Source organism: Neovison vison, chromosome 11, assembly GCF_020171115.1.
Source record: "Neovison vison isolate M4711 chromosome 11, ASM_NN_V1, whole genome shotgun sequence".
In the NCBI taxonomy this organism is placed as follows: Eukaryota; Metazoa; Chordata; class Mammalia; order Carnivora; family Mustelidae; genus Neogale; species Neogale vison.
This window is the reverse complement of record NC_058101.1, coordinates 45,904,670-45,930,089: the sequence shown is the minus strand read 5'-3', so window position 1 is coordinate 45,930,089 and position 25,420 is coordinate 45,904,670. Positions and strand designations below refer to the sequence as shown.

Here is a 25,420-nt window from a genome sequence, read left to right as displayed (position 1 = left end):
TGGCTGGGTTGGTGGTTGGTTGGGCATACAACTTGTGATTTTGGCTCAGATCATGATCTCAAGGTCATGAGATCAAGCCCCACATCAGGCTCTATGCCTGATTCTCTCTTTCCCTATCCTTCTGCCCAATCATCTGCTCATGTGCACTATCTATAAAACAAACCAACCAATCCAACAAACAAAAACAGACAAAAAAGATACACAACAAGCTAACTGACACAATTATTAACCAAAAACCTTTAAATAAAATCCACTAATATATTTGAAACTACTTAATCATATTGTTATCTGGGGATTTTTGGTTTTATATTCCCAAAGCTATTTCAAAATCAGTGCTACTATGCCTGTCATTTACTTGCATTTCTGTGGTTATTACTTATTTCAGCATCACTTTAGACACTCTCTCAATTTTGCTGTGAGATTCTCACATTTAATTTCTGTAACTTTCCCACTTACCATGAAACTTTCCTTACCATATTTTGATCTTTATGTCCCAAAGAAAGAAGTAAGATAAATAGTAAGACATCCTACAATATGTATTCATAAAGTTATAACATATTGTTCTAAATTTTCATAAATATATAAATATTTTACACATATGTCAAATAATTTTTTGAAAGATTTTATTTATATACTTGACAGAGATCACAAGTAGGCAGAGAGGCAGGCAGAGAGAGATGGAGAAGCAGGATTCCCACTGAGCAGATAGCCCGACATGGGGTTCGATCACAGGGCCCCAGGACCATGACCTGAACCGAAGGCAGGGGCTTTAACCCACTCAGCCACCCAGGCACCACAATGTCAAATAATTTTAAAGATGAAAAAACTAGAAAAAAAAAATTCACAGGTTTCTGGAAAAATCAAATTCTCTTTTTTGGTATGAGGAAACTGAGATCAAAAAAGAAAAGAGAAATGATAAATCTTCAAAATTAGTAAGTGGAAAAACTGTGACTTAAACCTTAGTCTTCTGAACATAAGTCAGTCAAAAAGGAAACCAAGCTACAAGAAATACACAAACATTTATTTGGGGTCTCAGAATTGTAATTTGGGGAACATGCATTTGGCAGCAACCCAAAACTGTGCCATCCACTCCCAGAGGGAGGAAAAAAAACAAACAAACAAGGGGTTTCTAAATTATTTCAAAAAAAATTTTTTTAAGTAAATATAGTTTTATTTAATTTCTCTTTTTCTCCCCAGTTTTTTCCCCCAATTTATTTATTTTCAGAAAAACAGTATTCATTTTTTTAAGATTTTCATTCATTTATTTGACAGACAGAGATCACAAGTAGTCAGAGAGGCAGGCAGAGAGAGAGGAAGGGAAGCAGGCTCCCGGCTGAGCAGAGAGCCCGATGCGGGAATTGATCTCAGGACTCTGGGATCATGACCTGACGACCTGAAGGCAGAGGCTTTAACCCACTGAGTCACCCAGGCGCCCCCAAGGGGTTTTATAGACAAGAGAATGTTTGTATGTGTTATATATATATATAAATTTCTACCAGTGTTCATGGCAGAAAACTAATCTTGACTAAATATACATGGTTACTAAGGTTATCACTAAGTAAAGTCTCTTACTGTAACACGTTGCAAGCATTTGGGCTCAATCTTTGGAATATTTGTGGTTTGGCTCAGTTTAAAAGATGATGATTTCTCTGGATGAGGATGTGCATTAAGTTCTGCCTCTTTACTGGCCTCCTGGCTCACCTTTAAAACCCCTTGACATAGTGGGCGCCTGGGTGGCTCAGTGGGTTAAGCCGCTGCCTTCGGCTCAGGTCATGATCTCAGAGTCCTGGAATCGAGTCCCGCATCGGGCTCTCTGCTCAGCAGGGAGCCTGCTTCCCCCTCTCTCTCTCTGCCTGCCTCTCTGCCTACTTGTGATTTCTCTCTGTCAAATAAATAAATAAAATCTTTAAAAAAAAAAAAAAAAAACCCTTGACATAGTGACCTCATTTCACTTGAACTTTTACAGATATATCAGCACTCTTTCAGAATGTATAATTACAATAGTAGTGCATTTTCAATGGTAAGTTGTTAGGTGTTCTTACACTGTGGCTATGGGAGAGTTATGATAGAATTGGATGGAATTCAGTAGAAATGACATGACCATCCATTACTCTATTGATTACCCATTATTCTGAATCCACTTACTCTGCAAATTTGGAGGTGTTCATAGAATAACAATATCTATAGATTATCTGTGCTTAATCCTCCTTACAGTACCCATTTTTAGTGTAATCTTGGTAAGTTCTTTATCTTTCTTCACTAAAGTTATTTTTACTTATAAACCGGAAGTGAGTTTAGTACGGATCTCCTCAGGTCATTGTGATGATTACCTGTGATGACATATATAGGAAGACAGGCTGTAAAAAGTATTCAATGAAACGTATAAGCCTGATGATTTACAGACCTGTACCCCTGGGACAAATAGTATATTATATGTTAGTAAAATAATTAAAAAAAAAAAAAGATTCCAGGGAAACACACAGAAAGTTTTAGAAGGGAGGGACATGGGGGGATGGGTAAACCTGGTGGTGGGTATTAAGGAGGGCATAGATTGCATGGAGCCCTGGGTGTTATATGCAAACAATGAATCATGGAACACTACACCAAAAACAAATGATGTACTGTATGGGGACTAACATAACACAATAAAAATAATTAAAATATTAAAACAAAATAAGAAGTATTCAATGTTTACTTCATCCTTCTTGCTGTTTCTTCTTGACTATCGAGACCAGTTTATAAGGTTCTTGAGGGTGGGACTTCCTTCCATTCAGCTTTAAGTTCCCAAAGTCCTTGTCAAATGTCACATGCTCCATAGATATTTGCAGAAGAAGCAAGAGGAGAAAGAATGGAGAAAAAAAGAAGGTGGTGGGGTTGGGGAGGAAGCAACTGAAAAAGGAACAGGAGAGGAAAAGAGAAAGGAAAGAAGAATTGAGTTCAGGATGATTTCATGAGAAACATCAACATGTTTATCAAGTGCTTAAAGTCAGTTATTAAAGTAAGAATATTGTAAGCCATTGATGAAGTAATTGAAGATAAAGAGAAAGAAATCCATATATCGTTAATGCCTATGATTGTTGTTAAGTAGTTATCTGATGTTACCAATGGGAGTAAAAAAATAGTAGCCACCATCCTCTTAGCTCTTCTGTTTGGGCATAAGATATAAATCAATGTATACTTTCAAGATGTGATTTTCAAGAAAAATGGGTAGGTCAGAAGATACATCCTTCACTCCGCCCCAAATTCTTACTTTATTTACTCAGTTTACATCGCATGCCAAATCACTAAAATTACTTCTGCCTACAAGCAACTACCTTTCTCCGTTTTGACAGGGATCATTTTACTAATCTTTTCAAAAAATAAAACCTTGGTTTGGGATTCCATTTTTTTCTGTTTATTAATTTATGCCATTTATTACTATTTTTCCCTTTTCTCTCAAATTAATCTGTTGTTATTTTACTAGCCTCTTTTAGTGGATGTTGGGACAAATGATTTGAAATTTTTCTTCTCTTTAAATATATATATTTAAAGGCAAGTATTTTTGTGTGTGTGTTTATGCCCATAATGCCTTTTTACAGTTAGAGTGTATTGGTATTTCCTTTCATTCCAAGCACTTGCTAGTTTTAATTATGACTAAACCTTTAATATAATTGTAACTGACTTCACTCCTGGGTTATTTAGAAATGTATCACTTAGTTTCCAAATATCTATAAAAGAAATTGAAACTACATATTTATTATTGGTTTTTTAGTTAAGTCTTCTGGTGTCAGAGATCATGGTCTAATGATTTCAGTTTTTAAAAAATGTTGGAGACATGATATATGACTCAGCATGAGTCCATTTTTCAAAATATTTTATGTGCATTTTAAAATAAAATATCTTAGCCGTTACTGGGTACAGTCGTTTAATTCTCCTGCTAATTCAATGAGGAAAATATTTTAATTATCCTATTCTCATTTTGCAAGAGAGAACATTGAAGCAGATAGGTTAAATATTTTGCCCAAATTCACATAGCTTGTAAACAATGAAACTCCCAGGGAATTAGGTCCAGAATATGTCCTCTTAAACCTAAACTATATTGTTTTATTTGTTATATAATAGTAATACAGATATTGCATTGAAGGTTAAAGTAGAAATAAAAGAAAACTTTTAGGTTAGGTTATACGAAGACTCAGTGGTAAAATTATATGTAATCATGGGAAGAAGAATTAAATTTTCCCCCTGTGTGACACCAAGTGGTATGTTAAGAGTAATAAAAGGAAGTTGCAAAGAAATAAAAAGAAATCGCACTAAAAACATTCTAACATACAGAGCTACCCAGAGAAAATAAACTTCATTAAGAATCATGAAACTCCCCTAACCTAAAACTTTCAGAAGAGCTGAAGGACCACTAAGTGTAGTAAAGAGAGTACCAAAAGCAATTGTGGTTATAGGTCACATACATTTTAGCCACTATCAGCAATATCTCCTACAGTCAGGAGATTCTATGACTATCGATACTGGCACATTAGCTAATATTTCATATTCTCACTGATCTCTTCTATTGCCCCTGAAATATTAGTTTTTCCAGGGAAATAATATTTGAGTTGGTAGCATAATCGTACATCATCTAAAGTTGCATTTTTATCAAATGTTAAGTACAAGAACGATTGTGTTTATGTGCTGCTTCTTAGTCAATATTAAAAACTATAAAAATGATTAAACCTTAGGAAAAAGAGTCCCTGAGAAAGATGAAAAACAACATATACCTAAGAAAAGACAAAGCTGAGGAAAAACATGAAGGAAGTATTAAATATTAGCAACAAACAAAAACTCATAAAGAAATACTAAAATAATTTGTCTTCTGCTTCCCCACCCCTTTCCCTTAATTATAAATAATTCATACTGTAACAAGATTTAGAAATAAGGGTTCAGTATCTGAAAAGGTTGGCAAGCTTCTGACAAAGGCAAATTCAAGGTGAATTATTATGTACCCCAATAGTTGATACCACAAGAATATTAAGGGCTTAGAGGAAAAGCAAATGAATTTGCTTCCAGTAATCACCTATAACAGATCACAAGTAGCTATCAATTCTCTATATGACTCTTTTTTCTTCACTGCACCTTGCCTCAAAAGAGAACAGGAAAAATTTCTGTGTGTTTAAGGTTGGGGGCAGGGGACAAGATAGTTGTGGTGATGGAGACTCAGAAGGTGTGACAAACTACCAGACTTGAGGAATCATGGAGGTGCAAAGCTCATCAATGTGCCGTGTACAATTCTTCCTGTTTAGTCTCCTCATATCTGGCCAAATTTCACCATCTCAATTGATCAGGAGATAACTGGGATTACCAACACTGAGCTCAATATCATAGCCAGCCACAGGATCTATTCATTGTCTTAAATGGGAGCAAGCAATTATCACCCAATGGTTCCAATGCATACCAAAATCATGGCTGGATGAATAGCTCTGGTGGTCTTATGGCTAGTTAGCTGTGTAGTCTTGACTTAGCCATTTTAATAAATCCAGATTAAAAAAAAAGAAAAAAAGAAAAAAGAAAAGAAAAGTAAGAAGAAAGAAAGAAAGAAAGAAAGAAGAAAGAAAGAAAGAAAGAAAGAAAGAAAAAAAGAAAGAAAGAAAGAAAGAAGAAAGAAAGAAAGAAAGAAAGAAAGAAAGAAATCAAAAGAAAATCCTCATTTTGGTGAACTGAAAACTTGAAGCCCACTCTTCATGTCAGCTTAGAGCTACCCTGTAACTGGTAACTAACACTGATCCTGAAAAAGATGTCAGGAACACAATCGTACATGTTTTTGTGGTCTAACCCTCTAAATATACTGTTTTAACATTTGCTACCCAGACTCTTGAGAGAGAGGTAGAGAGAGAGAATAATAATATGAAAAATTACATTGTCAACAATTGCACTTTTAATCTTTGCATTTATTGCATTAAAATTTTCAGTTCTGGGATCAAAGAGGTTACTTGAGGGTTAAAAAAACAGAGGTTAAAAAAATAGAAATTATGATTTTCAACTAATGTTTACATAATTGAAGAGTGTGTCAATATAACTGCAAAGCATTGCAACCTCACACTACATTATTCAAATATATTTTCTTGATATACTGAAATAGTAGTCTCCCTGTATTTGAGTACTCCTTTGTTAAAGGGCAAATTGTATTACAGGAGACTCTGACAAACTTAAGAATCTCTAGCATGTTAATCAGCAAGGAAAAGACTTAAGGTATAGTGGCTTATAATGAGATGCAGTGGAGGACTTTAAAAGACTTTAGCTTAGGAATATACTAAGTGATTTCAAATCACTGAAGTTCCTTTGTACAGAGGGGACGACCTTTGTTTCGGCTGAGATTGGAAAAGCCATGATCAGTCGGCAAATAGTCCACAGACCTAGATCTTGGTTTAGAATAAGGAAGAGCTAAATATCAGAACTCCCTGAAAATACAAGTCACCAGAAGCTGAAGTTTAATGACAACTAATTAGATGAAGTTGTGCTGTTGTGGGTTGTAGGTTGAACCAGGTTTCCATTATTATCCTGTTTAACTCCAAGTTTTTCAGAGGAATGTTTCATAATGGGACTGGAATTAATGTAGCTAAATCTACCCAAAGCACAACCTCGAAGTATATAAACAGCATTTCACTTCCCTGAACTCAATGCACAAGTTAAAAAGAAAAACACAACTCTGGAATAGACTTGTTAAAAAATAGCACTATATAAAGACGTAAGAATTTTACTTTGCTTTCATAAAAGAAGAAAGTAAAATATGATTCTTTCTAAGCTTCATAGAGCTGCAGAAGTTTATAAACACTTTTTGACAATTAAGTTAACGATGTTAGCATTTACTCAGTTTATACAAGAAGGACATAAAACAATGAGTTCAAAAACCACAGATTTTTGGGAGAGGATAAATCACTCATCTTGTAGCCATGGCTTTTGAAATGTAAAGGTTAAATTTGAATTTTGAGGTTCCTGTATTACCATGTAGAGATGAGCATATATTTTTGCAGGTAAAGGGATCTTGTGAAAGTTACTGAAAGTCATGGTTGGTTATTCATCAAGACACTTAGGACTGTGCTCAGTGCTCAGGACTGCTCACTTCCTGTTACCAGGTCAGGTGAAAATAATTGCTCAGTGAGTAATCAGAACAATTAGAAAGCCAAAGGAAATTTGTTAAACTGCAACTTAATCACAATCCTACATGTTGTATTTGGGAAAATTAAATCACTTAACTTCAACTTCTTACTTTAAAAAATGTACATAGTAATAGTCCCTGTCTACAATAAGTTCTAAATACTAAATAAAATAATTCAAGTAAGCACACAGTGCTTATTATCTTCATTATTAATAATGCAACTGCTCTTATAACATATCAGTATTGACTATAACAAAAGTACTCCCTAACCTCATTTAAATGTCTGTCAGGTCTATCTACTAATTTTCGAATAACTAATAATAATGAGAACATGGATAGAAATGTGGTTCTTGGAAAGGAAAACAGCAATCCTTAAATTTACAGATTATAGATCTCTCTCCTTGTTTGAAGCCATCAGAAACAGAACTATAGTAGTCAGTTGATAAATATTTATTGAATGATCATTAAATAAATGAATTCAGTGTTCTTTACAGCTATGTTTTAAATAAATAAAACATAGTCTCATCATGCAAATAATCTGAGAAAAAACAGCTAAATTATATATTTTAAATTGAATAACTCATTTTAGTTTTCACATTGCTTTATTATAAATTTTTAGGTCATAACAATTTTAAATACAATTTTATAGTGTAATCAGCATTCAGTGACAATAAAGAGATAAATACAAGGATTTTGTATTCATTCTATTTTGTTTCATTTTGTTGTTGTCTTTGTCATGGGAGGATCATTTATCAAGCTTTGCTTAAATAATAATGCCAAAATCTCACTAGTTTATAACAACACACATTAAATTCTCATCCCTGCACCTGTGGATCAGCTGCAAAATCTCTGCTCCAGGCTATAGATCTGGTTCAGGTCTGCTCATACATCCTCATCTACCCACCCAGGCAGAAGGGCAGCTGCTTCCTGGAGTGTCCTTGTCTTCCTGCAGGTGAGACTGGCCAAGAGCTTAGCAATATTGAGTAACAGCCCACACTAGAGATATGCCATGGTCACTCACCCTTTATTCACTCAAAGCAAGTCATAAGGCCAAGCAAAATATCGATAGGTTGATAAACATATTCTTCCCATGCAGGTCAGGGAACAGGTATATATTTATTCCCTTTAATAATCATCTATTAGAGTTACATTTTATAGGCTCTCTGTGCTATCTCAATAATGCAATAGTTCACAACTTTGAAAAGATGTTTTTTAGTGGCTGAAATAGGAAAATAGTCTTGGTGTTAAATTATTATAATAAGGGCCTTACAAATGATCTATTTTGTGTCATGTTATATTTGGTAAGGAGTGGGACTGAAAAATAACATCATATAATTAATATGAGAATATTATAATATGAAATGTGTTACTTTTCATCTCGAACCCCAAAACTCAGTTGACATGAAATTACAACATAAGCTTTTTTCAATTTTAATTTTTAAAGTTTAGACTAAATAGTAGTGAGAAATTTTGATCATTAGTTTTGATACTTTGTAGTACTTAACAATTAAAAATCAGAATGTCTGGGTAGTGGAGTGTTACAAGGCTAAGAATCTTAAATAAGAAGTTCACTGCCAGGGGCGCCTGGGTGGCTCAGTGGGTTAAGCGGCTGCTTTCGGCTCAGGTCATGATCTCAGGGTCCTGGGATCAAGTCCCACATCGGAATCTCTGCTCAGCAGGGAGCCTGCTTCCCTCTCTCTCTCTCTGCCTACTTGTGATCTCTCTCTGTCAAATAAATAAATATAATCTTTAAAAAAAAAAAAAAAAAAGGTCACTGCCAGATGTGTCATACCATGTCCCTCCAAACCACATGATAGATTCTAAGTAGTATTTGTGTGAGAATAATAGTTAGACTCGGGGCGCCTGGGTGGCTCAGTGGGTTAAAGCCTCTGCCTTCGGCTTGGGTCATGATCCCAGGGTCCTGGGATCGAGCCCAGCATCGGGCTCTCTGCTCCGCGGGGAGCCTGCTTCCTCCCCTCTCTCTCTCTGCCTTCCTCTCTGCCTACTTGTGATTTCTCTCTGTCAAATAAATAAAATCTTTAAAAAAAAAAAAAAAGAAGAATAGTTAGACTCTAAGAAGTAACAAGTAGGGACACAAATACCAAAATATAAATAAATTCCTCAATATTTTTAAGCTTTAAATATCTGGTAACTTACTTACATAATATTTAGAATTATTAGATTTTCAATCTGTAAATTTTCTACTTATAGTATGTCTTGTATGTCATGTATGTCATACATGTATGTCATATATGTCATGTAAAGATTTGTTATATTATGCCAGTACCATTTGTAACATTATAATATATAACTATATCATATATAATATTAAATATACTCTCTGCTCCTAAACAAGTGACTGAAAACTTTTAGTAGTTTATTAATCAACAACAAATACTATTAATTTGCTTTTTTTCTGTTATGAGAATTTAAGTCAATGTCTTATTTGAAAATATAAATATTAATGATTTATTATGTATTAATAGGGATTTTAGCAACTTCATTTGTAGAGTAATTGAATAATAAAAATTAAAGATGAGAGAGAAAGAGAAATTCCATGAAATAGTTTAAATGAATATTAGAGGAACATTTCAAAATAAGCCTGTCACAATGTAAGTTTTGCTTCAGGGATAGATTTAATGACTTTTATCATGTCCTCTAATTTAACCCTTGGTTTTAATACTTGATGTGTTGAAAGAGAAGTTAGACAGGATTGATGATCTTGGGATCCAAATATGTAAGATGAGGTTCTCAGGTTCAATACTGCTTTTGGTATAACTGAATGAATACTTCCTTAAACTCTGATTGACATTTAAGAGATGAGAGTGCATTCAGGTATAGGAGTTACGCTGTATAAATAAAAATAGGATTGATATAAAAATGCAATCATGGTGGAGTTTGACATCAAGGCCATGCCTAGACAAACAAAAATAATTTCACAACAGTCTTGAAGGTGCTGCTATTTCTACAATCTTAATAGTCCATTTGACTTTCTATAATAAGATGGATTATTTAATAATCAAATAAAGCAATATAACAGTATAAACTGTATGTTAACTGACATAACTGACAAATAGGTTTGACTTAATTGGTTTGGTAAGACTCCATAACTCTTAAGGGATTGAGAGCATTTAATACACAGTTTTTTCTTCCTTAATGTCAGTGTTTGTTGCATGACCTTAGTCTATGTTTTGCTCCAAAATGATTGGGTTGAGAAACCTGAGAAACACAATTGTCAAAATTATGAAAATCATAAATCAAAATCACAATTGTCAAAATAAGAAAGCTGAGAAACACAATTGTCAAAGTTACTGTAAAAGGGTATTTCTTCATATATCAGGAGAATAAAAAGGGGGAACACATGAAAAAATGCAATTAAATACCAAATATAACATTTCAATACCAGTAAATTCTTATGGATGTTTTAGCTTCTATGTTATTCATTTTTAGATTTCAATTATTCAAAGGATACCCATTTAATACCCTATCCATATGAGAATTCTAGTATGAAGTTTACTTAATTTTTTGTGTTTTGTTTTATTTCAGAAAGCAATACATCTGGATTAAGCTCTGTTTTTTCTTTCACTGTTATTTGTATTTTAAATTATTGGACAGGCACTGATTTTTGCTGGCATTTTACCACATCGAAGTAGCGACAAAAAATATATATATACACATATATATATATATACTTTTTCTCTGTGACTTCTCTATATAGAAAAGAGGCAGTAATAGTGCCAACTAAATTGCTCAAATATTTACCTCTTCCTTCTATTATTAGATTATACTTCTCCACCCTGTTGATATAAAATTTGCTCATATAATTTGTTTAGTCATTGATTTTGAGGAAAACAGCATGTGGCTTTCTCATGGATGTTTTTAACACTCATTATGCATTCACCCATTTCTTTTTTTCCATTGGCCATAATTAATGCATGACCCAAAGAAGGGCTGCTTTTGGAGCTCAGATCCAAGTATGAATAAGACAAAGGAAGACTTCGACCACTATTTGTACAAGCGAAATATAAGCCTTATTGTTATAAATCAAGAAGATTTAGGGATTGTTTGTCACTAAACATAACTGACTAAAACAGCATTGATACAGAAGCATGACAATATTGGCTAGTCTGAGATATTTAAATAAATTTAAATTCATCTTCCTACCAAATATTAGTAGTCAACAACTTTTAAAAAAATAATTGGATTTCATGCAATTTCTAGTGTAAGATGATGAGTTGGGAGGGACCTGAACTCATTTCTCTCTATGGACACACAGAATCTCCAGCTACACATGGACAAACTCCCTCTAAAAGAAATCCAGAAACTAGCTGATTGACTTCTATACATTGGGAGAAAGAGAAAATACTCACATTGGAATGGGTGTTGACACAATATCAACTACTGGGAACCAGGAACAAAGAAAGAGGTTTGAATAACCACAAAGGTTTGAGAGACAGCTAAAAGATCCAGATGAGATGAAAGATAACGTTCATCTTCAATGCACAACCACTCCACCAAGGCTGGCAGAGGAGGCTGTACTCTCTAATGCATAGAAACGGACAAAGAGAGTAAAAAAAAAAAATAAAGAAATAGAGGAATATATTCCAGGTGAAGGAATAAAATAAAATCCAAGGAAAAGATTTTAATGAAATGGAGATTTGTGATTTACCTGATAAAGAGTTCAAAATAATGGTCATAAATGTATTTATTGAGATTAGAAAAACAACGAATGAACAGAGTGAGAGTTTCAACAAAAAGAAAATTTAAGAATCTGTAAAATAGACATGGCAGAGTTGAAGAATACAATAACTGAACTAAAAAATCCAATAGAGGCTGTCCATATCAATTAGATTAAACAGAAGAAAAGATCACCAATCACAAAGATCAGGAGATATGGTGGTGGAATTCATCCAATCAATCAGAGGAGCAAAAAGAAAAAAAAAAAAAAAAAAGAAAGAAAAGAGTGAAGACAGGTTAAGAGGCCGACATGACAGCACCAAACAGACCAATAGTCATGTTATAAGGATCCCAGAAGGAAAGGAGAGAGACAAAGGAGCAGAAAGCTTATTCAAAGAAATAGTGGCTGAAAAGCTTCCTAATCTGAAGAAAGAAACACACATCCAGATCCAGAAGGACCAGAGGGTTACAAATAAGATGATTCTAAAGATAATCACACTGAAACACATTACAATTAAGTTGTCAAAAGTTAGACAAGGAAAGAATTTAAAAGCAGTAAGAGAAGCAATTTGTTACATGCAAGAAAACTCCCATAAGATTGTCAACAGATTTTTCTGCAGAGACTTGTAGGCCAGAAAGAAGTGGATATCTTCAAAGTTTTGAAAAACAACATAAAAAACTGTCAGTCAAGAAGACCCTACCTGACAAAGTTGTTCTTCAAAACTGAAGGAGAGATAATTCTAATTATATGAGAGTTTTTCAAGCAAAAGCTGAAGGAGTTCATCATCACTAGACCAGCCTTACAAGAAATGCTAAAGGAACTTCTTCAAGATAAAATAAAAGGATGCTAGTTAGAACAGGTAAGTATATGAAAGTATAAATCTCACCAGTAAAGGTAAGTACATATAGGTAAAGGTAAATTCAGAATACTCTAATATTGTAATGGTGATGGATAAATCACTTATAAATCCAGTATAAAGATACAAAGACAAAATTATAAGAAAAAACACTATAATTTTTTTAAGTTATAAGGTTAAAATAGGCTGTTATAAGGTGTTTTATGTAAGCTTCATTGTAAGTACAGAACAAAACTTATAGTAGATATACAAAAGAAAAAAGAATGGTATCTGAGTATACCACTATGCGAAATCATCAAATTACAAAGGGGAAGTGCAAAAGAAGAAAAAAATAAATTACAAAACAATTAACAAATTGGTAATACCTACTATGATAATTTTAAATGTAAATGGAATGATTCTCCAATCAATAGACAGAGTGACTTAATGGATACAAAACAAAAACAAAAAACCAAGACCCAATTATATGCTGCCTACAGAAGACTGACTTCAGATTTAAGGACACACAGATAAAAACTAAAAAATTTAAGAAAATCTTTAAAATAAAAAATAGGCATCTTACAAAATATAAATATAGCTGCACCAAAGCCATAAACAAAAATAAAGAGGAAAAAGACTGTTGAAAGGACAGGACACATATGTAAAATTTGTGGTATTACTATATAAAATCATTGCATCAATAGAGACATATATCATAGTGGGTTAATAGATCATGTAAATTCAGAGCACTTGAAAAGACGTGAAGAATTTGAGAGAAAAAATTAACATAAAAATATCCACTTCACCAATGTCATACATATATGATATATAAAATACATATACATATTTAAAATGGCACTATTTCCTGCCCAATTGATATCCAGTTATTAAGTTAATATTACACAAATTTTGTGGGGTCCAGTAAATGTAACCATTTTATTAAGTTGTTAGGAATATACTAAGATTCTAATTATATGAGGGTGATTAAAGATTATAAAGCCTTAAAATTGTTTGCAGTAGTATTTTTCCTTTACTCTTGACTTTATTTTTGGAGCAGTTTTAAGTTCACAGAAAAACTGAACACAAGATCCAGTGATTTCCTATTTACTTCTGCAGCCCCCTCCCCCTCAAATCACAACCTCCCTAATCATCAATATGTCTCACCAGAGTGGTACATTTGTTACAGTTGATTAACCTACATTGATGTATCCCTCAAAATAGTTTGTATTATATAGTTCATTCTTGCTGTTTTACATTCTATGTATTTGGTACCAAATGTACAGTAATATGTATCCATCATTATATGATCATATAGAGAAGTTTCATTGCCCTAAATTTCCTCTATGCTCCATCTATTTATTCCTCCTCCTTCCTAACCCCCAATTCTGGACAACCACTGAACTTCTTATTCTCTCTGTAATTTTGCCTGCTTCAAATATCATATAGCTAAAATCATACAGTATATAGATCTCTAGATTGGCTACTTTCACTTAGTAATAAGCATGTTGGTTTTCTCCAGGTCTTTCATAACTTATTTTTTTTTTAGTGCTGAATAATATTCTATTGTCTGACTGCACCACACTTTATTTATCCATTCACCTACAAAGTTATTTATAATTCCCAAAACTTGGAAGCAAGCGAGATGTCAAACAGTTAAAAATGTTCATGTGCAGGTTTTTATGTAGACAAAAGTTTTTGGCACCTTTGGGTAAATACCAAAGAGCACAATTGCTGGGTTGTATGGTAAGAATATGGATAGCTTTGTAATAAATCACCAAACTATCTTCCAAAATGGGTATGCCATTTTTCATTCCCACCCACAATAAATGAGAATTCTTGTTGTTCCACACACTTGCTAGTAATTGGTGTTGTCGGTGACCTGAATTTTGGCCTTTCTAATAAATGTGTAGTAATATATCATTGTTTTAATTTGTTTTTGCTGGTTGGCATATGTTGTAAGCATCTTTATTTTTTAAAAACAATATTTTATTTATTTATTTGACAGAGAGAGAGAGAGAGATCACAAGGAGGCAGAGAGGCAGGCAGAGAGAGAGGGAGAAGCAGGCTCCTGCTGAGCAGTTAGCCTGATGCGAGGCTCGATCTCAGAACCTGAGCTGAAGGCAGAGGCTTAACCCACTGAACCACCCAGGCACCCCTATAAGCATCTTTACTTATGCTTATTTTCCATCTGTATATCTAGTTTGGTGAGGTATTTGTTAAAGACCTTGGCCCATTATTTAGTTGGGTTGTTATTGTTAAATTTTAGGTGTTCTTTGTATGTTTTGCAAAACAATCCTTAATCAGAGGTGTCTTTTGCAAATATTTTCTCCCAGTCTCAGGTTTTTCTTCTTATTTTTCTGCAAAGTAGAAATCTTTAATTTAAGAAAGCCCAGTGTATTGATCATTTCCTTCATAGATTGTACTTTGGTGTTTTAGTTAAAAAATCATTTCCATACCCAAGGCCATTTAGGACCTATCTTTTGTGATTTCCTAAGAGTTTTATAGTTTTGCCTTTTACCTTTAGACCCTATAATCCATTTTCAGTTAATTTTTGTGTAGGACCTAAGGTCTGCAGCGAGAATTTTTTTTTTTTTTCATGTACATGTCAAGTTGTCCCAGCATCATTTGTTGAAGAGGTATCTTTACTTCATTGTATTGACTTTGCTTTTCGGTCTAAGTTATTTTAGGGTGTCTATTTATTTTTATTAATGTCTATTTCTGTGCTTTATATTCTTTTCTATCAATTTATTTGTCTATTCTTTTGCCCATACCACATTGTCTTGATTACCATAATTTTATAGTAAGTCTTGAAATTGTGTAGCTTCAGTCCTCCAACTTTGGTCTTGTCCTTTAATATTATGTTGGATATTCTGTCTTCGGCCCTCCATATAAAATTTAAAAACATTTTGTTGACACCCACAAAGTAACTTGGTATGATTTTGATTAGGATTGAAATGAACCAACAGATCAATTTGGGCAGAAATGACATATTGAACATATTGAAACTTCCTTTCTATAAATACAGAATTTCTCTCCATTTATGTGGTTCTTCTTTAATTGCATTCATCAGACTCTTATAATTTCCCTAACAGAAATTTTACATATTTTGTTAGATTTATACCCAAGTATTCATTTTGGGGGGTGCTGATGTAAAGGGTATTTTGCTTTTAATTTCAAATTCTACTTGTTCACTGCTATATACAATAAAGCAAATGACTTTTGTATATTAATTTTGTATTCTGTAACCTTGCTCTAATTGCTTATTCTAGGAGGTATTTTATCAATTCTTTAGAATTTTCTACATAGATGATCAGGTCATCTATAAACAGATAAAATTTCTTCCTTCTGAATCTATATGCCTTTTTTTTTTTCTTGTCTTATTACATTAACAAGTCCTTCCAGATTTTCTTACATTATTTTATACAGCCATTTGACTTTTATCATTTAAAGATATATGGAATAACTTGGATCAATGTTTTTATTTGAATAAGCTGAGCCATAGAGTTCTTTACAGATTTGATCAAAACCATAGAGGTACATCTTATGTGTTGGTATTGAGCCAATGCATATGAGAAATTATTTCTGATGTAATATATTTTGCTAGAAAGAGGATTAACTATTGTTAGATTTTAATTTCAATTATAATTATCTTTTCATGAATTCAGATAAAATTCTTGTCTCTATATATTCATAGATCTTCTACTATGTTATATTTTACTTTCTTCAAGTTTTTATCTAAAGAATAGCTCAGAAATTTAATAAATCTGTATAATTGTCAAACAGATATCTCAACTTTAGAATGTTCCATCACAGTGAAATCAAATCTAGAAAGACAGATAGTGCAAAGACATAAACTTTATTCTATCTTTCTATTTTGTTGTTGTTGTTTTGGCTTTTCTGTTGTTTTTCTTTTTGTAATATAGAACATTAATTCTAACTTACTGATACACATAGGTGTAATCCAAAAAAAGTCTTGCCCTTTCCTTATTTTGTTCTATTCTTTAATTTTTCTTTGTAAACAACATAATACATATATCATAATTTTATACAAGCAGGGATATTCATGACTACTGCATTTTTTTCCATTTATTATAAAATTGCCTCCTAACATAAAGTTTAACTAAAAGAATTGTGTTTGGGGGAGCAGTTGAGAAATCTGAGTTTAATTCCAGCTGTATGGCTTTGGAGTAGAAAATTAACTTCTGAAACTGTTCTGCATGTATACAAAAACATTATAGTGTTTGTCATATCTTCCTCAAATGCTCAGAGTAAATAAAAGGATTTTTAAAATGTAGGACTGTTAGTATAAAAACGTTCAGAATTCAACATTCCAGACATTTTTTAGGAAAAATTAGTAAAATCTTTCACTCCTTAACTAAATGAAAAAATAACTAAGGTTATCCCAAGAGTGTATTAAAAGCAGCAATATCTGAAGTATTTTCCTGGCTATGCCATAGTTATTAGTTGTATGCAGTAAGCACTTATGTTAACGGGAAGATAAGTGCTTTTAAATGAGAATGAAGTTAATGAGACAACAGGGAATTAAAAAAGAAAATCATATGATGATGTGATTTAAAACATTAAGTAACTAATGGAAGTTGGAGTGATATGTAAATCTCCTAGTTAATTTCTAGGTAGGTCATGTATAAGAAAGAAGCCTCCATGAGATGACAGCAAGTAGAGAAGAAACATTCTTCACAATCATTTGATCTCCACTGGCCATTTCAATTCTATTTGTTGTATCACTTGTTCAATAGCATATTTAATATTTTTTACATGTGTGGAAAGCTAAATACAGAAATATAGGATTAACCTTGATAACTTGAACTCCATGTAGCCTGATACGCATTCTCCTTTTGGTTGAATATCACCTCTTCACTGGATCATGCACTTTGAAATTAGTCGCAGTTGTCTTGCTATTTGTCTTCTTTTCGCTAATTATTAACTTCAGATACTTAACTAATTGTTATATTTACTTGTATAATATTCAATTGTCTCAATAAATTGTAAGTACCATGACTGAAGAGTCACTTCAGTTTTCTTTATGATCTTCAGTCCAGTGTATAGGATGGTATCTGGAACAAGCAGGCACCAAATAAATGCATGTGGAATTAAAAAAAAATGGTCTTACAACCCTATGATTTTAGATATTTTTAGGTACTATTAGCTCATTCATTTTTAAGTAACTATTTATTGAATATATACTAAGCAATTAGACTGTATCTGTAAATAAAGCATGTAAAAACTCCTACCTTACTGTATTTGCATTGCGTAAGGGGAAAGAGACTATGACAATAATAAGCAATAAATAAATAATTTTATCATCTGTTAGAAAGCAATAAGTGCTTATGGGGGAAAAGGACATATAGATTAGCATAAGAATTAGAAATTTTGGGCCAAGTCCAGGGCAGGTTACTGTATTAAAAGATAGAAATGCTAGGTTCACTCCCAGGATTTTCTACTGACTAGCTTCATGACTTCATTTTTCTAAGATACTTCTGTATAATTAGATATTTAAAGACTTACTCTGAGGTACTTCCAACTATGCTAATCTATGACTCTGGGTCCAAGTTAAGCAACTCTTTTAAAGAGAATAAATCAATTACATTAATGATTGTTACAACCTAAAAATATAAATGGGGACATCAGATTAAATTTTTTAAAAAATTGGCTTTATTAATATATGAACAAACATGTTTGCTATTGTTTGTGATTCAGCACTCATGTTGTTCATTACTCAGAACCTCTGCATATGAAAATATAAGCTTACTGTGTCAGAATTTCTGGAGTTTTTCAAAATAATACACTGGTAAACACAAAGGAAATCTTTTCACCATAGAACATGAGTAAAGAAAACATTTTATAATGTTATATAATATAACACTATGTTATATTTATGATGGTATATAATGCCAGGTTTGTTTGGTTTTTTGGAACACAAAATTGTGATGTAAAAAATGTTAGGTATTCACAGTCTGGATTTAATGTGCTGGATGTACTGCCTGTCTACACTTTTCCAGGTGGTTCTTCAAACTAACACTTAACTACTTAAGAATTTCAAATATGACAAATAGCTCTTTGAAGTTGACTTTTGTGTGTGTGTCAGAGAAACACAAGATGGAACATAAATAAAAACAACTCACAGAAACAAGGTTTAAGATCTGACATTTCTAAGCAGCAGATTTCTTCTGTCCTCAGGGAGATAAACAAAACTATTGAAAACCCCATTAGGTATATTTATAGCCCAGGTTTAATGTCTGGGATGTAAACGAAGATGCCAGACTGCCAGCTACCAACTTGGGATGGAAGAAAACAACTTCTCAGAGTGAACATTTTCACCCTTTTCTCATCAATATTCCAAAGACATGGCACCTTAATCTTTTATACAGTGCAGGAGGAGCCTTCTTTCAGATTACTTTCCATGAAAAATTTTATTTATTTATTTATTTTTTATGAAATGTCTGGAGAAAATTTGCTAACCAGCTTTCCGTTATACTTACTGATTCTTGAATAGGGGCAGAGAGGGCCAGGAAGGCAGTGTTCAGATCTTTACATGGCTCCTGAAATGAAAAAGAAACATGTGAATCAATAACTAATCCTGAAGGAAATGTACCAATGAGTTGTTCTTGGAAGGACAATTACAGCTACTGGGAGGTATGTGAAAGCCAAAAAGATCTGATGAGATGTTTCAAATAATCATTGTGATAGTCTCTGCAATAGACTTTTTCATATAGTGTCAAGGGGTCCAGCTGGTGTGTGTTATGAACTGAACGTTTGTGTCCCTGAAGACTCATATGCTGAAATTTCAATCACTAGTACAGCTATATTTGCAGGAATTGAGGAGAGAAGAGGTGATAAGGCTGGGGCCCTGATCCAATGGGATTAATGTCTGTAAGAAGAGACTCCTGAGAGCTCCCTCTCTCTGTCTCCATGCACAGAAAGACGAGGTCATGTGGGTACCCAGTGAGATGGGAGCCACCAATAAGCCAAGAGAGGAGGCCTGAGAATGAAGCTTCCTTTGCCGGCACCTTGATCTCGGACTTCCAGCCTCAAGAAATGTGCGAACTAGATTGTTTAAAGTTGGGTTTGGCCAGGAAACTCTGAGACAGCATATGAAAAGATTAATCCAGACACCAAAATAGGGGATCAGACGGTCTAGTGGGAAAAAGTCACAAGCCAAGGTCTGTGTCCTCGTTTATTTTGAGTTTGATCAAGGCACCAAGTACAAGAGCAAAACAAGAAGGAATGTGTAGCTTTAGTGATCAGGATGATAATAAAATACAGGGCAGCGTGGGATAGGACCAAACAGTTCTCATGACATGTGGACAAGGTAAGGGGTACACGAAGTACATGACCACTGCAGGTGCCTGTTTTTCTTTAAAATTTAAACATTTACTCCCTAGGTGAGAGCCTTGAGCCACAGTTAGAATCCTCCAAAACTTCAAAGGAGGCCCAGCGTTCCGGGCACTCCTCCTCTGCTTTTCAAGGAGTCTCATCCAGGGAGGCATATACCAATCAGACTTTGTCTATCCAGGCACAATGACTGCCCACAGTTTAAGTCACCGAGTTGGGGCATCTTGCTGTGGCAGCCCAAGAAGACTAAGATAGTATAATGAGATGTAGGGAGAACAATGTCAGTGCTATAGAAGCAAACTTTCTAGAAGTTTCTTGAAACTTTCTAGAAACTTTCTTGAAGGCAGAATTGACTGTTTTGAGGGAAACCCTGAGTTCATTGTCATTAGTGGTCAAGAAAAAAAATCAGAGCTCCTTGAGTTGCTTTTTGATGTGGGAAGGCATCTGGTATCAACTACATGATTGTATTAAATCATAGAGTTCTATCCCAAAGTCGGATAAAAGTCTTGAATTCTTTGGACTGAATTGATAATATGGACCAGGGAATATATTTATAACACAAATGTTAATCACTATAACTGTGTGGTTTTAAAATGTAAGAAGAAAAAAGAAAAAAAAATAGTAAAGGAGACTAAGGAAAAGCAAGACTTCCAATGTTGGCGAAGGAGATGGTACTAAAAGAAAGTAAAAGTGACACGGAAATGGGGGGAGGAAAACACAAACAAAAACTATAAGCTATTTGGTGAAGGAGACAGGATTGTCTGGATTTCTTTGGGATGGCTAATTAACAACTGACCACAGTAATGGTTGAGAAAAAAAATTACTATCACTTTTATTTTGCTGTGGCACGCACACACACACACATACACACACACGCACAGATATTTCTGTTTCATGACACCCCTTAAAGTGTGCACCACCCACGCACCCCTTAAGGGTGGTGCAGTAAATTAAAGGACCGACTCTTGGTTTTGGCTCAGGTTGTGGTCTGAGGGTAGTGAGATCGAGCCCTGCCATTAAGATCTGTCCTCAGTGGGGAGACTCCCTGAGATTCTCTCTCTTTCCCTCTGCCCCTCCCCACCTCTCTAAAAATAAGTAAATAAATCTTTAAAGCACCCTGTAAGAAAGTGATCAAATCCATGGATATAAGCAGATTATAAGACACTGATCCCAAATTAGAAATGGTTTTTATTTATTTGTTTATTTAAGATTTTATTCCTTTTTTTGACAGACAGAGACAGTGAGAGAGGTAACACAAGCAGGGGAGTGGGAGAGGGAGAAATAGGGTCGCCATTGAGCAGAGAGGCTGACCCTGGGCTCGATCCCAGGACCCGGGGTTCATGACCTGAGCAGAAGGCAGACGCTTCCTAACTGAGCCACGCAGATGCTCCTAGAAATGGTTTTTAAATATTTCTAATAATCACTGAAGCAGAAGAGATTCCCTTAAATATATTTGGTCACTTTTAAACACTGACTTCATAAGTAATAGTCTTACACATGCCCAACAGTAATATACTGTTTTTCTGTGTTTTCGAAATTCACTAGAAATTTAACAAATTTTTTCTCTTCTATCAAACCTTCTTTTTTTATGGAGCTGCTCGTTGGAATCATTATCTTTATGCTGAATTAGTATTTGTCTCAGGAACACTTTTAATATAGCAAGAAAAATAGCCTAGAGAATTCTACTACCCTGTGGATTAAACTAACAGTCCAAGAATCTTGATAAGTAAGCAAAATTCACATTCAGACACAATTTACATATTTATTAGCCTTTGTATAAGCAGATACCTTTAAGTCTCAACTTATGTATAGGTTGCCAGTTACTTAAAATTCTTTGCAGCTGTTACGTGACAACTAAGAAATAAAATATTTGACCTTTTGTTTAGAAAGCTGTGAATAAGAATATAGCGTAACAAGACATTTTTCAGCTGAGATGTTTAACAGGCAAAATTTGGTTAAAAGGAATGTTTGGCAAAAGTTTTTACATTCTGTCTTTACATTGGCAAAGGCAGAAATGAGAGGACTGCTTTCTATAGATTCTATATGCCAAGCCTTTAGCAAGTGAATGTGAAATCTGGTATAGAAGACTATCTAGTGTACTTTTCCGTTTAAGAGTGCAAAGTATTTTTTTTTTTTATTACTACATTTGTCTGTGAACAAAACTAACTAGGTTTTTAAAGGTTTGAGTTTTTCATTTTTGGTCTTCTAATGATCAGATTCATCAGGACTGTTTCAATCATCATCTGCAATTTTGATTTACAATTTTACATTCCTCTGATACAGGTTTCACCTTGCTGCCATGGAAATCTCTAAAAACAAAACAAAACACAAATTTAATTGTTTTATCACCAATTTCAAGCAAGTCAATATCACCCATGGGAAAAACCCCACACTCTTCAACCCATTCTATAACTGTGTGTGTGTGGGGGGGTGGTGAGAGAGAGAGAGAGAGAGAAAATCTGCTCATGTTTGTTTCTTCCCTCTCTCAGAAGCTGCTTTCTACACATCTAGCCCACTTGTTCTTAGAAAGTGCCACATTGTTTCGTATTACTTTTTTTTTTTTTTTTTTGCCTCAGACACCATAATTCCTGCTTCCTAAACCCTTTCCCTTCCTTCACCATGAATAGCCTAGAAAATAGGCTAGAATATTATATTTGCCTTTTGAATTTTATTCAAAGGCCCATTTATTGTTCTAGTAGGTATGTTGAACACCTTCCTTCTGCAAAGTAAAATTATTCAAACCAGTATGTCACCCTGCTAAACTTAGTAAAGTTTTCTCTCATAATACCTCTAACATTTTATTACATTGATTTATTTTCATTGTCTAGTTTCCTCTTCAAAACCAGTGACTCTCAAAAGTTGAGGATTATATAAGAATATTCATGTTAGAATTTGAAGAATATAAATAAAAATGAGAAGGACTGCATAATGTATTGAGAAGAGAACAAAGTATAAAATAAAGATGTAAACTCACAAAAAAAAGAATTTCATGTTAGTAGAAGGTGATAGGCATGGGGGAGGGAATTAAACTCAGGTTTAATTTTCTTCACTAAGACATGTGTCCCTTATGTGAAATCAATGTGAGCCAAGGACAGGATCTTTGTTTTTCTTTATAACCAGTACTCAGCAAAACGCCTAGAAATCATATGCTACACGAAAATACTTTCTGTGCAAGTGAATATTTGCTTTCTCATGAGAAGTTACAAAAATATCTTGAGTGTGTGCAAACATTTTATTTTTTTCCTCTTTTGTTGAAATTTGAAGTTGTGAGAGGGAAAATAATCTTTATATTAATTTGCATAAACATGGAGGAAAGGCTTATCTGTGATTATAACTTAAATTATACATTTTTTATATATGTGCAGGTTTATATAATGTATATTCATTGACCTGGTAGATTCTGAACTCTCAAAGGGTGGAGCCATGTCTATTTTACTTATCTTCATATTTTCCAATTTTTAGCAGAACATCACATAGTTGCTCAACAAATGCTTGTGGATTAAATGAATGCATTTGTGGGTATGGGTGAGAAAATTATTTTACATGTTGCGTATATGTTCATCAGATGTTCTAGGAATGGAGACAACATTCATCTTTGGAAACAGAGCTTCCATTATGAAAGAGATGAAAGCAAGCCCACACACATGTATAAACATGCATACATACATGCACACACTCAAATATGCCTTTGGAGTATGCTGAGGCAGAGCCCCTGGTCTAGGTTTTTGGTCCAGAGAGAAGAGATAAATTTCTCTGCATAGTAAAGTAAAATGATTTCTGTTGTTTTACCATCAAGACTGTGAGTTCAAGGGATTTTTGCTTATCTTTGTTTTGAAAGCCCTGAGTATAATTTTTGTCATTTGATGCTTGCTCCATAAATTCCCATTATCTTGAACTAAATTGTACTGATTTGAACTGATTCAGGATCCAACAAACAGCAACATCAATCCCTTATGTATGTCTAAGTGTATATTTGCATTATCATGTAACTAAAAAACAAAAACAAAAACAACAACAAAAAAAAAAAAACGAAGAAAACTCTTGATATACCAAACCATAAAGGCTTACCTAACAGCAGAAGTGTTACAACCAAAAGATTCTTTTCATATATGTATTGAAATTTTTTGGAAAGCTGCAAAACAGTAGCCTCCTGTGAATTGCCATGGGCCAACTTTGGCTCTTAAACAGTTTATAAACATCATCACATTTTATCTTAGAAGTCAATTTTATTCCCACTTTACAGATAAGAAAATTGAGGTCCATAAAGTCTAAAAGTCTGTCACAAGATGGCAGGTGTAGCAGATTTGCCCAATAACATATCATAGTGCCTTTCTCCTAGACTGGTAATATCTCACAGTGCTGGGTTGAAAATAAAAACACAAATTTAGTGCCTGGACATTGATGAAGACCTTCTTTCCTCTGCTATTAAAAATACATATTGCGGGACGCCTGGGTGGCGCAGTTGGTTGGACGACTGCCTTCGGCTCAGGGCGTGATCCTGGAGTCCCGGGATCGAGTCCCACATCGGGCTCCCAGCTCCATGGGGAGTCTGCTTCGCTCTCTGACCTTCTCCTCGCTCATGCTCTCTCTCACTGTCTCTCTCTCTCAAATAAATAAATAAAATCTTTAAAAAAAAAAAATAAATGTTAAAAAAAAAAAAAATACATATTGCCTGGAATGGAAGAGCCGACAGGATTTTTAAACCATTTATGTACATTTATTTTATGTTTGACTGAATATTTGTATTGAATTTTGAATAATGAAAGTATAATTGTGCTCTAGATGTGTTTAACATTTCTATAGGATAATTGCTTCTTCATAAAATATGAAGATGTTTCAGAAATTCTGATCACTATTCTTTCTCCAATTAGTCATGCCCCAACAGATGTTTGCAAAATGATAAAGCTGGCTTCATAAACCTCATTAACATTAGTATTTGAGAAATTACTGCCTTTAATATATCTAAGGATAAAGCACAGCTAATTGCTATATCATACAAAATTTCTAGACACTCCAAAAATCTTACAACTTTAGGAAAATAGTGAGCAGTATGCCCAGAAAGGCAAAACTTGGTCCTTTTTTTTTTTGTAATGTTTAATATGAAGTAAATACCTTTTCTCCTCAAATAACTAAATAACTTCATTCTTAAGTTACCTCTTTCTTTCCCTTTCTCTCTCACTCTCACATCTTCATACAGAATTTAATTATAAATTCTGCTTATAACTAATTTAGTTATAATAAATAGTTTATTTATTTAGTTATAATAAATGAATATGACCTTTTACATTTTATATATTTATACACCTTAATCCTAAGGGTTACAAAGTAACACTTAGCAAACAGCTTGACTGGTTAAAATTAGAGCCCTGTGTTATGTCTTAACGAATGATAAAGTAATTCTAATAAGAGCTTAATCACTTATTAGTGTTAA

At 33.7% G+C, this 25,420-nt stretch overlaps 1 long non-coding RNA gene across 1 annotated transcript in view; it reads right to left on the bottom strand.

Annotated features, from left to right (window-relative positions):
* Positions 1 to 2,878: 2,878 nt before the first annotated feature.
* LOC122889403 overlaps positions 2,879 to 25,420 on the bottom strand; it is a 42,047-nt gene continuing 19,505 nt past the window's right edge. The window contains exons 2-3 of the long non-coding RNA XR_006380895.1: positions 19,137 to 19,196; positions 2,879 to 2,889 (exon numbers count right to left, since the gene is read on the bottom strand). This is a non-coding gene — a long non-coding RNA (uncharacterized LOC122889403). The remainder of the gene's footprint in view (positions 2,890 to 19,136; positions 19,197 to 25,420) is intronic.